Below are 13,255 nucleotides of genomic sequence, written 5' to 3'. Positions count from 1 at the left end.
TTGGGCTCCTGCACTCATATGGGAAGACCCAGAGAAAGCTCTTGGCTCCTGGCTTTGAATCAGCGCAGCTGCAGCCATTGCAGCCAATTGGGGAGTGAACCAGTGGATGGAAGACTTCTCTCTCTGCCTCTCCTTCTCTCTCTGTGTAACTCTGACTTTCAAATAAAAAAAAATAAAATCTTTAAAAAAAAATTCAACAACAAAAGGCAAAAAAAAAATTATTTTAACAAATGGCAGGGGCAGGACTATGATGCAGTGGGTTACACTGCTGCTTGGGATTGCCCACATCCCATATCAGAGCGCCTAGTTCAAGCCCCAGCTACTCATCTACTCAGCTCCTGACCCAGCTTCTGGCTAATACACATCAGAAGGCAGAAAATGATGGCCAAGTACTTGGACCCTTGCCATTCAACTGGGAGACCTAGATGGAGTTCCAGGCTCCTGGTTTTGGCCCAGTCCAGGCCCAGCTATTGTGGACATTTGGGGAGTAAACTAGTAGAGAAAAGATCCCTCTCTCTTTCTCTCTGTCATTCTGCCTTTCAAATAAGTAAATAAATCTTAAAAATTAAAATGGTTAAAAGACTTGAATACACACTTCTCCAAAGAAGACATACAAATGGCCAACAAGCATATGTAAAGATGTTCAACATAACTGATCACAGAGAAAAGCAAATCAAAACTACAGAGGTATCATTTCACATCCATTAGTTTGGATACTACCAAAATGCTTAAAATAGACCCAACTATATGCTGTCTATAGGAGACACACTTCACATTTAAGAACACACAGAGATTGAAGGTGAAATGATGCAGACAGTCCATGCAAATGGGAACAACAAAAAAAGGTGTAGAGATAGCTATCCTTAGAAAAAAAAATCTGAAAATTAAATAAGGGGCAGATGTTTAGCTCAGCCATAAATACACCAATCTGGAGGCCTGGATTCCATATCAGAGTGCCTGGATCCAAGTTCTGGCTCTGTTCTCCACTTCAGCGTCCTGCTAATGTGCACCATGGGGGGCAGCAATTCACCCATGGCTCAAGTAGTTGGACCCAGTGTGAGTTCTGTTTTCCTGGCTTCAGCCTGGCCTAGCTCTAGCATCTACAGGCATCTGGGGAGTCAAACACAGGAAGGAAAATCTCTGTCTCTCTCTTTCAAGATAGTAATGTTTTTAAAATGTAAAATAAGGGGATGGCACTGGCACAGAGGATAAAGCCATATAAGAAGCATCTTATATGGGCACCGTTTGGAGTCCTGGCTGCTTCACTTCCGATCCAGCTCTCTGCTATGGCCTGAGAAAGCAGTGGAAGATGGCCAGAGTCCTTGGGCCCCTGTGCCTGCATGGGAGACCCAGAAGAAGCTCCTGGATCCTGACTTCAGGTTGGCGCGGCTCTGGCCATTGCGGCCAATTGGGGAGTGAGCCAGCGGATTAAAGACCTCTCTTTCTTGGCCAGCGCCGCAGCTCACTAGGCTAATCCTCCGCCTTGCGGCGTCGGCACACTGGGTTCTAGTCCCGGTCGGGGCACCGGATTCTGTCCCAGTTGCCCCTCTTCCAGGCCAGCTCTCTGCTGTGGCCAGGGAGTGCAGTGGAGGATGGCCCAAGTACTTGGGCTCTGCACCCCATGGGAGACCAGGATAAGTACCTGGCTCCTGCCATTGGCAGCACGGTGCGCCGGCCGTGGAGGCCAATGGCAAAGGAAGACCTTTCTCTCTGTCTCTGTCTCTCACTGTCCATTCTGCCTGTCAAAAAAAAAAAAAAAAAAAAGACCTCTCTTTCTCTCTGCCTCTCCTTCTCTCTCTGTGTAACTCTGACTTTCAAATAAATAAATAAATCTTTTTTTTAAAAAAAGGCAGCAGCTGTTCTTCAAAAAAAATGTAAAATAAGACAAAGAAAATCATTATATAACATTATATAATAAAGGGATCAATTCATCAAGATGACATAAAAATTGTAAATATAAATGCTCCTAACATTTGGAGCTAAATAAATAAAATATTAATAGATCTGAAAAGAGAGAGACTGAAATTCAATAGTAAGGAACTTCAATACTCATGGACAGATCCAGACAGGGAACACTGGACCAAACGAACCATAACAGACGCCCATAGAACATTCTCATCCAGCAGCACAGAACACATCTTCTTTTCAAATGCACACTCAACATTTTCCAGCTTAGATTGTGTTACACCACAGAACAAGTCTTAACAAATTTAAGACAACTCAAATCACATCAAGTATTTTTATAAACCACAACGATAAGAAACTAATAATAGGGGCCGCTTCTGTGGCTCAGCAGGTTAAAGCCCTGGCCTGAAGTGCTGGCATCCCATGTGGCTGCCAGTTCTGGTCCCGGCTGCCCCACTTCCGATCCAGCTCTCTCTGTAGCCTGGAAAAGCAGTGGAGGATGGCCCAGTGTTTGGGCCCCTGCACCCACGTAGGAGATCCAGAAGAAGCTTACTACCCAATCTAGTAAGTCCACTCTGGTCACAGACACAACAGAATGGAAAGCAAGGTCTCTAAGAGACATTTGTACGTTCCTGATTCTAGCAGCAGCATCACAATAGCAAGCAGGTACAAGCAACTAAGTGTCCATAAACAGATGAATGGATGTGTAAAATGTGGTATACACAAACAGTGGGGGTCTGCTCAACCATAAGCAAGAAGTTCTGAAATAGACACACATGAATACTGAAGATACTGTGCTGAGTGACGGATGCCAATCACCGATGTACCCTACAGTTCCATTACTTGGGGTGCCTACAATAACAATTCATGAAGACAGAGGGTATGGTGGCAGCCAGTGGTGGGATGAAGAGGGAAGAATGGGTACCTCTTATTTAATGGATATATGGTTTCAGTCATTAAGATAAAAAGAGTTTTGGAGATGGATGATGGTGATAGCTGCGTAACAGTATATAATATGTAATACCACTGAATTGCACTCTTTAAAACAGTTAAGTTTGGGTCAGTGCTGTGACACAATGGGATAAGCTCTGCTTGCAATGTTATCACAGGCCTGATTCCAGTCCCAGCTGCTCCACCTCAGATTCTTAGCTTCCTACTTCCTGCTAATGCACTTGGAAAAGCAGTGAAAGAAAGCCAGAGTACTTGGGCCCCTGCCACCCACATGGGAGACCTGGATGGAGTTCCAGGCTCCTGGCTTGCCCTAGCCCAGCCCTGGCTGATGTGGCCATCTGGGGAGTAAACCAGTGGATAGAAGATATCTCTGTCTCTCCCTCTGTCACTAGGCCTTTCAAACAAATAAATCTTAAACAAATAAACAAATAGGGGCTGGTGCTGTAACGCAGCAGGTTAACGCCCTGGCCTGAAACGTCAGCATCCCACATGGGTGCCGGTTCTAGTCCTGGCTGCTCCTCTTCCGATCCAACTCTCTGCTATGGCCTGGTGTCGCTCCTCCGCGAGCGGAGGAGTGGCACTGGACCGGACGCTGTTATTCCCTTTCAGTCGGTTTTTTCTACACAGTAAAGCAAGCACAAATAAAGAGAAGAACGAACAAACGAAATAACGAACTACCCAGTGAGCTCTCCAACCAACTCCCCACCAGACCGGAGACAGTAGTTGTCCCAGAAAGTACAGTTGAGTCCCCTTTTATAGTCCTCTTCCACCAATCCGCGCTCCGCTGCCCGCATGCTGAGCACACCGCTTTCTTCCAGTCAGAGGTAGGATCAGCTCCTGCAGCTCTTAGTCAAATTGATGAAGCAGCCAAAGCCAAATTTGTTTACCCCCTCTCAGCGCCATGTTGTGGGAGCCGGGCCCTGCTTCCCACAGCCTGGGAAAGCAGAAGAGGATGGCCCAAGTCCTTGGGCCCCTGCACCCGCGTGGGAGACCTGGAAGAAGCTCCTGGCTCCTGGCTTCGGATAGGCACAGCTCCAGCCATTGTGGCCATCTAGGGAGTGAACCGGTAGATGGAAGACCTCTCTCTCTGTCTCTACTCCTCTCTGTAACTTTGTCTTTCAAATAAATAAAATAAACAAAATGCCAAACATACACAAAAGAATTTCAGAGACGATGGGTGTGTTTAGCATCTCAGTTGTGGAGAAGGCATCACAGGTGTATCACATACCCAAACTCATCAAGATGTTTATGTTTAGCAGGTGCTGGGTTTTATGTAGCAATCATACCTCAATAATGATTTTAAAAGGAGTCAGACAGTGTGAAAGTGTCCTGAGACCTGCTGACAAAGCCTACCCGTTTCCATTCCGGTCTCCTGATTCCTGAGCTCTGCTTCCACACACCTACCCTTTCCACTCCCTTCTCCACAGAATACAGAATTTAAAAATTCTTTAACGAAATCAAAAGCAAATGCTGGCTGAAGGACTAACACAACAGCAGGCACTGTTAGCCCAAGAGAGACTAAGGCTCTCTCTCTCCCTCAAAATCACTTTCCTTCAGTGGCAGCCCTGTGGGTAACTCTGCCAGGTCAGGCTGGGCTCAGCCTCAACCTTCCCTGCTGCCACCATGGAAGAAGCTTGGAGTAGGGCCTGGGGAGTGTCCAGGTGTCTTATCTCCTCCACACTCAGTATCTGAGATACAACAGTCACAGAGGTAAGACAGGTGGGGTCATTTTTTATTAGTCACAACTTGCAAGAGAAGAAACAGAAGTCTTGCCTCACGCCAGTAAGTACGAGACAGGGCTGGGAGCTGGACGGCCTCCTGGCAGCAGTGCAGTCATGGGCACTGGCTGTAACAGGTCCCAGTTTCCTCTCTTCTCTGCAAGGCCAGAAGTCTGCCATTAAAGACAGGGCTGTAGGAAAGAATTAATAAGCAATGTCAATGTCTTTCAAAAACAAGATTTATTTATCTGAAAGAGTTAGAGAGAGATGGGGGGGGGGGAGAGAAAGAGAGAGAGAGAGGTCTTCCATCTGCTAGTTCACTCCCCAGAGGCTTCAAAGGCCAGGACTGAGCAAAGTTAAAGCCCGGAATCAGGAGCTTCTTCTGGGTCTCCCAGGCAGGTGGTAGGAGCCCAAGCACTTGGATCATCTTCTACTGCTTTCCCAGGCCATTAACAGGTAGCTGAACCAGAAGTGGGGCAGCTGGAACATGAACTAGTGCCCATATCAGATGCTGGCATTGTAGGCAGTGGCTTAACCTACTGTGTCACACTGGCCCTTGTCAATGTCTTTCTTAATCTTTGTCCATTCTTTTAGATTGTTGTTTTTTTTTTTTTAATAATTATTGGTAAGACAAAGTGATCCTCTACTACTTTCCAATTACAAGATGAGTTTCTAAGTGATTCAAAAGTTAATAAAATAGAAAAACAATAAAACATTCACTCTTAGAGAAAGAGGACAGACCACTTAGAAAACTGATCAAGAATAAAGGCTGACACATTAAATAAGTGGTATTTGGAATGAAAAGGGATGGTGAAGTATAGTAAGGGTTTGAAATATACCACTATTAAAATCTTATGCTAATAAGTTTTCAAGCTTTTTGAGAAAAGTAAAAATTACCAAAGTATGAAGGGGCTGGTTCTGTTCTCAGCAGTCACACTACTCCAAGATGGGACCACACTAGCAACACATCCTCCAGCTGCTTCTTCAAGAGGGGGCACCCCTTGCTCAGCCCATGCCATGCCCATAATCCCCTCCTCATTCCTCCTGTCTCCTCCTCTTCCCCATCTTCATTGCTCTTTCTGCTTCCCCTCTCCTATCTTCTGTAAGCAGATAGGTGATAGCTGTCCAGCTCTTAGCCCTGGTAGTGGAATACAAATCCACCATGTACACCTTGCATTGTCTGTAGCCCACAGAAATGTCCCATAGATGCAAACACTACTGTATTTCAATTTGTCAGTGTGGTTGGATGAAATATACTTGTTATTCTCCACATACCAGCTTGTGAACACTTATCTCAATAAACACACTAGAAGTTGCTACTGTGACATGCATATTTGTGTGTGTGTGTGTGTGTGCTGGGGATGGAAATTCATTAATATTTTGATGACAGAAAAGACCCATCTACTTTAGGAAAATTATGGGGATGATCAGAGTCCATGATATTGCCATGGTCAAGTTTTGATGTCTCTTTATGGTCCTATCCACAGGGTAGGTGGGAAGGGGCCACAATGAAGAATTTCAGTTTTGGGAGACAGGACTCCTTTGCAGATCCTGCCAATGATTCAGTACCCCATAAATCCTTAGCAGCCCCTAAGCAAGTGTAACAGGTAGATTCCCTACCTTACTCCAAGTCTGATGGGTAGGAGGGAATGTGGAAGGCAAATATGACTTGTGATCCTCAGTGCTAACACAGAAGGTGTGGAGTGGCACACCTGTCCAGATACAGAAAAACTGATGCTGTAATGACAGTAACCATATTCAAGGCCTCATTCAAGAACTCAGATGTTCAAGTGCATTAATGGACATAGTAGGTTGGTAGCATTAAAATCTGGACCATAGGGACAGGCATTTGGCCTAGCTGCTAAAAAAAACATGTTGTTTAAGACACATGCATTGGGACCAGTGTTGTGGCATAGCAGGTAGGGCCAGCATCCCATATGGGTGCTGGTTCAAGTCTCAACTGTTCTATTCCAATCAAGTCCTCTGCTGTGGCCTGGGAAAGCAGTAGAAGATGGCCCAAGACCTTGGGCCCCTGCATCAGCTTGGGAGACCCGGAAGAAGCTCCTGGCTCCTGGCTTCAGATCCATGCAACTCCAGCCATTGTGGCCAAATGGGGGGTGAACCAGCGAATGGAGGACCTCTTTCTCTCTCTCTCTCTGCCTCTCCTTTCTCTGTGTAACTCTTTCAAATAAATAAATCTAAAAAAAAAAAAAAAAAAAAAAAGACACGTGCATTCCGTTTCAGAGGACCTGGATTGCATCCCCAGCTCTGGCTCCTGCTGATGCAGACTCTGGGAGACAGTGGTGATGGCTTAGGAAGCTGGGTTCCTGCCACTCATCTGGAAGAGCTGGAATGAGTTCTGAGCTCCCAGCCGTGGCCCAGTCCAGTCTCGGTTGCGGTAAGCATTTGGGAAGTGAACCAGCAGACAGGAGCTCTCTATCTCAAAAAATATATATTATATATAATATTGGTATCTTGGTGAGAGTATGGCTAGGAATCAGAGAACTAAAACCCTACAAGAATAAGAAAGAGATGCCTTGGGCTGGCATTCTGGTGCAGTGGGGTAAGCCACTGCTGCAACTATGCCAGCAACCCATACCAGTGTGCCAGTTCAAGTCCCGGCTGCTCCACTTTTGATCCAGGTCCCTGCTAATGTACCAGGGAAGGCAGCAGATGATGGCCCAAACACACTGGACTCTGCTACCCACACATGGCAGACCCTGTGGCTGCTGGCTTAGGCCTGGCCCAGCCCCAGACATTGCCACCATCTGGGGAGTGAACCAGACATTGCCACCATCTGGGGAGTGAACCAGCGGATGAAGATCCCTTTGTCTCTCCCACTTTCTATGCCACTCTGCCTTTCAAATAAATCTTTTACTAAAAGGGGGGGGGGGGGGGGGTCAGGGGAAAGAGATGCTACAGCATGAAGCAATTCTGTGTCTAGGGCACCGTGACTGAAGGTCCCAGATTCTCCTTATCTGGTGAAATGATGCCTAACATCCCTAATGAGAGCTGTCTTCCTTTTACTGCAATTCTAACAGGCTGGGCAGTGCTGGGTCAGGCAAGGTGGAGGTGGGACTGAGCTGTTGGAACTCCTCCTCTCCAGTGTAGATGCAGGCTCTCAGAGTAGAGTGTTATGGTGTAGCTATAGGAGTGGACGGAAATAACGAAGAGAAGACAGCCTTCTAATACTTCCTGTGACTAACCCTATCGACCACCTAGACTCTGGTCTCCCTAACCACAGTGAACCTCTCTGTGCAGTCTTTGGCAATTAATGAGCTGCTTTCTCAAAGTAGCCACTACTCCCTACAACCTGAGTGTAGAAGTAGGATGCTTTCTGCATGGGTTCCAAACAGGCTCAAGGGCTGTTAGTAAGTGATTAACTCAAAACCTCCCTCCATGGGTGCTTCTGGACGTAACACAGTAGGACATTTCATGTCTGTGTGTTTTTTATTTTTATTTTTATTTTTATTTTTATTTTTGACAGGCAGAGTGGACAGTGAGAGAGAGAGACAGAGAGAAAGGTCTTCCTTTGCCGTTGGTTCACCCTCCAATGGCCGCCGCGGCCGGCGCGCTGCGGCCGGCGCACCGCGCTGATCCGATGGCAGGAGCCAGGAGCCAGGTGCTTTTCCTGGTCTCCCATGGGGTGCAGGGCCCAAGCACCTGGGCCATCCTCCACTGCACTCCCTGGCCACAGCAGAGGGCTGGCCTGGAAGAGGGGCAACCGGGACAGAATCCGGCGCCCCGACCGGGACTAGAACCCGGTGTGCCGGCGCCGCTAGGCGGAGGATTAGCCTAGTGAGCCGCGGCGCCGGCCCATGTCTGTGTGTTTTTTAAAGATTTATTTTTATTTATTTGAAAGGCAGAGTTACAGAGAAGGGAGGACAGACAGACACACACACACACACACACAGAGAGAGCGAGCGAGCGAGCTTTCCATCCATTGCTTTATCCCCAAAATGGTTGAAATTGCCCAAGTTGGGCCAGACCGAAGCCAGGAGACTGGAGCTTCTTCTGGGTCTCCCACATGGGTGCAGGGGCCCCAAGGACTTGGGCTATCTTCCACTGGCACACTGGCAGGGAGCTGGATCAGAAGTAGAGCTGCTGGGTCTTGGACCAGCACCCATATGGGATACCAGCATCACAAGCAGGGGCTTTACCTGTATGCCACAATGCTGGCCTCAAAGCTTGGTATTTTACTGCCATCTGTCAGGCTCAGCAGTTCTCCTTCCAAAAACGTCCTCCTTGCTCCAGACCCAGCTGGCACCTACCGTTTTACAATTACGGAGTCCTTAAAGTTGCTCAATAGTGCTTCAAAAAATTCCAAATATCCTGGCCAGCGCCGTAGCTCACTTGGTTAATCCTCCGCCTGTGGCGCCGGCATCCCATATGGGCACTGGGTTCTAGTCCCAGTTGCTCCTCTTCCAGTCCCGCTCTCTGCTATGGCCCGGGAGGGCAGTGGAGGATGGCCCAAGTCCTTGGGCCCTGCACCCGCATGGGAGACCAGGAAGAAGCACCTGGCTCCTGGCTCTGGATTGGCACAGCGTGCCGGCCGTAGCAGCCATCTGGGGGGGTGAACCAACGGAAGGAAGACCTTTCTCTCTGTCTCTCTTTCTCACTAACTCTGCCTGTCAAAATAAAAAAAAAAAAAAATCCAAATATCCTTTAACTCAGGGTAGGAGAAAGAATCGATGCCAACTTCCACAAGAACAAACCTGTGGTAGCCCTGGAATTCCTCCATTAGGGGCAATCCAGTGGGGAAGGGGTAGGGGTTGAGAAGTGACAAGGTTAGGGCTATCCATTTTAAAGCTGTGCCCTCAAAGTGGGTACACAGTTTTTTCTTTTGTTTTGTTTTGTTTTAAGATTTATTTTTTTATTTGAAAGGTAGAGTTACAGAGAGGCAAAGGCAGAGAAAGAGGTCTTCTATCCACTAGTTCACTCCCCAGATGGCCACAATAGCCAGAGTTGTGCTAATCCAAAGCTGGGAGCTTCCTTTGGGTCCCCTATGTGGGTGCAGAGACCCGAGGACTTGGGCCATCTTTCACCACTGCTTTCCCAGACCATAGCAGAGAGCTGGATCAGAAGAGCAATAGCCGAGACTTGAAGCAGCACCCATATGGGATTCTGGCACTACAGGCAGCGGCTTTACCCACCAGCCCCAGATACATAGTTTTTAATCACAGTGAGTATTTATTTGGGGCGACTTTGGCCAAAGAATAGATAGAGATTTGACAAAGACTCCTTGTTAGTAAAATGGCGCAGTCTCATCTATGGTGCAATCCTGGCACCCCCTCCCCCCAAAAGTTTTAAAAGGACCTGTTCCTGAACACGTGCGTGTCCCCCTCTCTCTCGTCTCCTGATCTCTCTCCCTCTTGATCCCTCTTACGCTCTGCCTCTCTTTCTCCTTCTTCACCCCTTCTCTCCAGTCTGTTGGGTTTTCTCCAATAAACACTTTCCCTTACTCCAGTGTTTGCTGTGTTTTGTGGTCCCTTACACTCCTCCCATCGGGCCAGTGTTGTACTGCAGCGGGTTAAGTTGCTGCCTGCAATGCCTGCATTCCATACAGGAGACCAGATTTGATTCCCTGCTACTCTGCTTCTGATCCAGCTCCCTGTTAATGCGCCTAGGAAGGCAGCAGAAGATGGCCCAAGTACTTGAGCCCCTGCTACCTATTAGGATACTTGGATGGAGTTCCTGGCTCCTGGCTTTGGCCCGGCCCCAGACCACTGAAGCTATTTGCGGATGAACTAGATGATGGAAGATCTTTCTCTGTCTCTTCCTTTCTTGCTCACTCTGCCTTTCCAAATACATTGTTAAAGACAAAAAGACACCCTCCCCCTAATAAGTCACCCCTTGACTCCATCACCTCAACAAGCTGAGTGGAAAGACCCTGGAAAGCAAGACAGGCGTGCTGGATGTGCTGGGGAGGATATCAAACTCAACCACCTCCCCTCAGCCAATGTGCCTGTCAGAAGCAGGTAGATACATCTAGATTGTGTTAAGAAATATCCTCCGGGGGTGTTGTCCTCAGAACCCTCAGCACAGCCCCTTCCAGGGAGGAGGCTGAGGAAGTGAGCAGTGCAGGCCCTCAGGCCAGACGGCAGGAAAAAAGCACAGTAAATTGTGGGCTGTATTATCCAGTCACATGATGTGACCTCATTGCTTGTCACATGATAGCTTTTTTCCCTCCTCCTCTGCTCTTTCCCTCCCCTCCATTTGCTCTGTTTTGATTTGGTTAAAATAGATGCAAACTCTGGTCTTTTCTATTTTAATACCCAGCCATTACATAATCCACACCGTAAGTGCTGACTTGAAAAACTATTGGCAACAGTAGAAAATCCCCGGAGTTTTAAACAGGAAAAGGATTATTACGGCACAAAAGCTTCTGGCAGCTTTACTGACTGGTAAACGGTCTGTTCTCGTCACTTGCCAGTGGAAGTCACATGGGTCCTGGGAAACACTGCCCCCACCTCAGGGAAAGCAAGCTGGGGGAAGGGATGAAATGCCTGGGAGGAGGCAGGCTGGTGGGTGGGGAGCTCAGACTTGAAGGTTTCTCCAGCCAGACATGCTAAAGGAGTGAGCTTCAGATCACCCCAAGGGCCACCTTTTCTTGTTTGTTTCTTGGTAGGAGTGAAGTCCCCAGCAGCCAGGGCCTTTCCTTCAGCAACCTCCTGGCCTCCCTAGTGCCTCCAACAATTCCTGCAAGAGCCTGAGGAAGGGTGGCCTACCCCCAATTAAGTGGGTGATTTTATACAGACACAGGAGCCAGGTAGGCTGCTTGTTAATCACAAAGGGCTTCTGTGAAGATAATTGGGACAGACTACACACTCATTCTTCATTAAAATGATCCAATAAAAACATCAGAACTAGTGGTTTGATAAAGGGTTTCACAACCTGATAGAAATTAAACCACCTCAGTGAAACCAAATCCTTTATGTGTGGATTGTGCAGGAGATATGGAGGGGACAGGGACTACTGTCCCTGACTTCTGCCAGTTCTGTCATAATCCTACCCACAGTAATCAAGAAGCATCAGTCCAACTCAGATACTAATACAGGACACACTGGATTGAGTGCTGGGGATGGAGCAGTGGGCAAAATCACTGCCTGCAGCGCTGCCTGGTCAGTGAGGGAGACAGACTTTCATCAGATTACAACACACCCCTAACATGACAACCATGAGGCATTTGGAACCAGGGTACCAGAGAGAGTCCTGGACTTCAGAGTCTGCCCCTCCTCATTCCCCTCCTCTCACCCTCCACCCTTTGCTTCTTGGAGTTGAGATGTACTGTTTTCTCCTAATGTTAGTTTCTTTACATACATGGTCTCATTTGCTTCTTAAAATTTACAATTCAGCACTTTAAAGGAAAGGATCTACTGAGAAAAGCTGAACAGTGTTCTGTAACAAGAACTACATACAATTCATGGCACAGTTAAGACTCTTCTGGCTAAAGGTGACAAAAATTCTAATCAAACTTTCAGAAGGAAAATTTTAAAAACAAAAGCTTGGTCTCATGTAAATGAGCAGGTTAAAGCTTGGTTAGACGTAGGTACCCAAGAAGTGTCATCAGGTCTCCATCTCTCCATCCCACAGCTCAGCTTTCTCCTGTGCTGGCTTCCCTCTCATCCTTAGCAGTGTTCCCGCTGGGCTGGCAAGAGGGGCCCCAGAACTGTGAGGCTTCTATTCTACAGGTTTGGCAACTCAGCTAGAAAATAACTAAGAGTTTGTTTCTTAATAGTGCCAATGAAAATCCAAATGGCCCTGACTGGCCTGAATCTGGGACCATGTACACACCAAGTGCTGCTCTCTGATCAGCAAAGGCCTGTGTCCTCCAGTGGATGGACTCACCCCAAGCAAACCTGGTCTGAGAATGCGGAAGGAAGGAGTAGTCTCCCAAAGAAAAACCAAAGTGCTCTAAGGGAAAATGCATGTGAGCAAAGCCCACTTGTCTCTACTGCCCTCAAAATTTAGAATTACAGTAGGCCAGCGCCGCGGCTCACTAGGCTAATCCTCCACCTGCGGCACTGGCACCCCGGGTTCTAGTCCCGGTCAGGGCACCGGATTCTGTCCCAGTTGCTCCTCTTCCAGTCCAGCTCTCTGCTGTGGCCCGGGAGTGCAGTGGAGGATGGCCCAAGTCCTTGCGCCCTGCACCCACATGGGAAACCAGGAGAAGCACCTGGCTCATGCCGGCTGCAGCAGCCACTGGGGGGTAAACCAACGGCAAAGGAAGACCTTTCTCGCTGTCTCTCTCTCTCACTGTCCACTCTGCCTGTAAAAAAAAAAAAAAAAAAAAAAAAAAGAATTACAGTGGAAGACTATACAGTATGCTCTTCCAGGAACCAGGCATTCCTCCTTGAGGAATGAGAAAGAGTGACTGTCCAATGTGGTCTTGCCTGGATTCACCCTGGTCTGACCCCAGTAGCTCAGAGACCTTGGCTTCTTTCTCTAGGGTACTCACTGGAGTCTTTTTTCCCCCCCAAGATTTATTTTATTTATTTGAAAGGCAAAGTTAGAGAGGGAGAGGCATAGAGAGATCTTCCATTCACTGGTTCATTCCCCAAATGGCCACAATGGCCAAGGCTGGGCCAGGCCAAAGCCAGGAGCCAGGAGCTTCCCCTGGGTCTCCCATGTGGGTGCAATGCATTAGCAGGGAGCTGGGATTGGAACTGGAGCAGCCAGGA

General features: G+C 47.8%; 1 non-coding gene across 50 annotated transcripts in view; it reads right to left on the bottom strand.

The window, feature by feature from the left end:
• Positions 1–13,255, bottom strand: part of LOC103347661 (uncharacterized) — a 103,248-nt gene that overhangs the window by 20,703 nt on the left and 69,290 nt on the right. For 40 of the 50 annotated variants that reach the window (XR_016229293.1, XR_016229296.1, XR_016229300.1 and 37 more), the window contains one exon: positions 4,568–4,765. The exons of 4 other annotated variants lie outside the window; for them this stretch is intronic. This is a non-coding gene — a transcript (uncharacterized LOC103347661). Of the gene's footprint in view, positions 1–4,567; positions 4,766–6,194; positions 6,287–13,255 lie in introns of those variants that run through there. 6 more of the 50 variants (XR_016229312.1, XR_016229291.1, XR_016229309.1 and 3 more) reach the window with 1 other exon arrangement.

Source organism: Oryctolagus cuniculus, chromosome 2, assembly GCF_051225735.1.
Source record: "Oryctolagus cuniculus isolate XC-2025 breed Fujian yellow rabbit chromosome 2, ASM5122573v1, whole genome shotgun sequence".
NCBI lineage: Eukaryota > Metazoa > Chordata > Mammalia > Lagomorpha > Leporidae > Oryctolagus > Oryctolagus cuniculus.
This window is presented reverse-complemented; position numbering and strand designations above follow the sequence as displayed.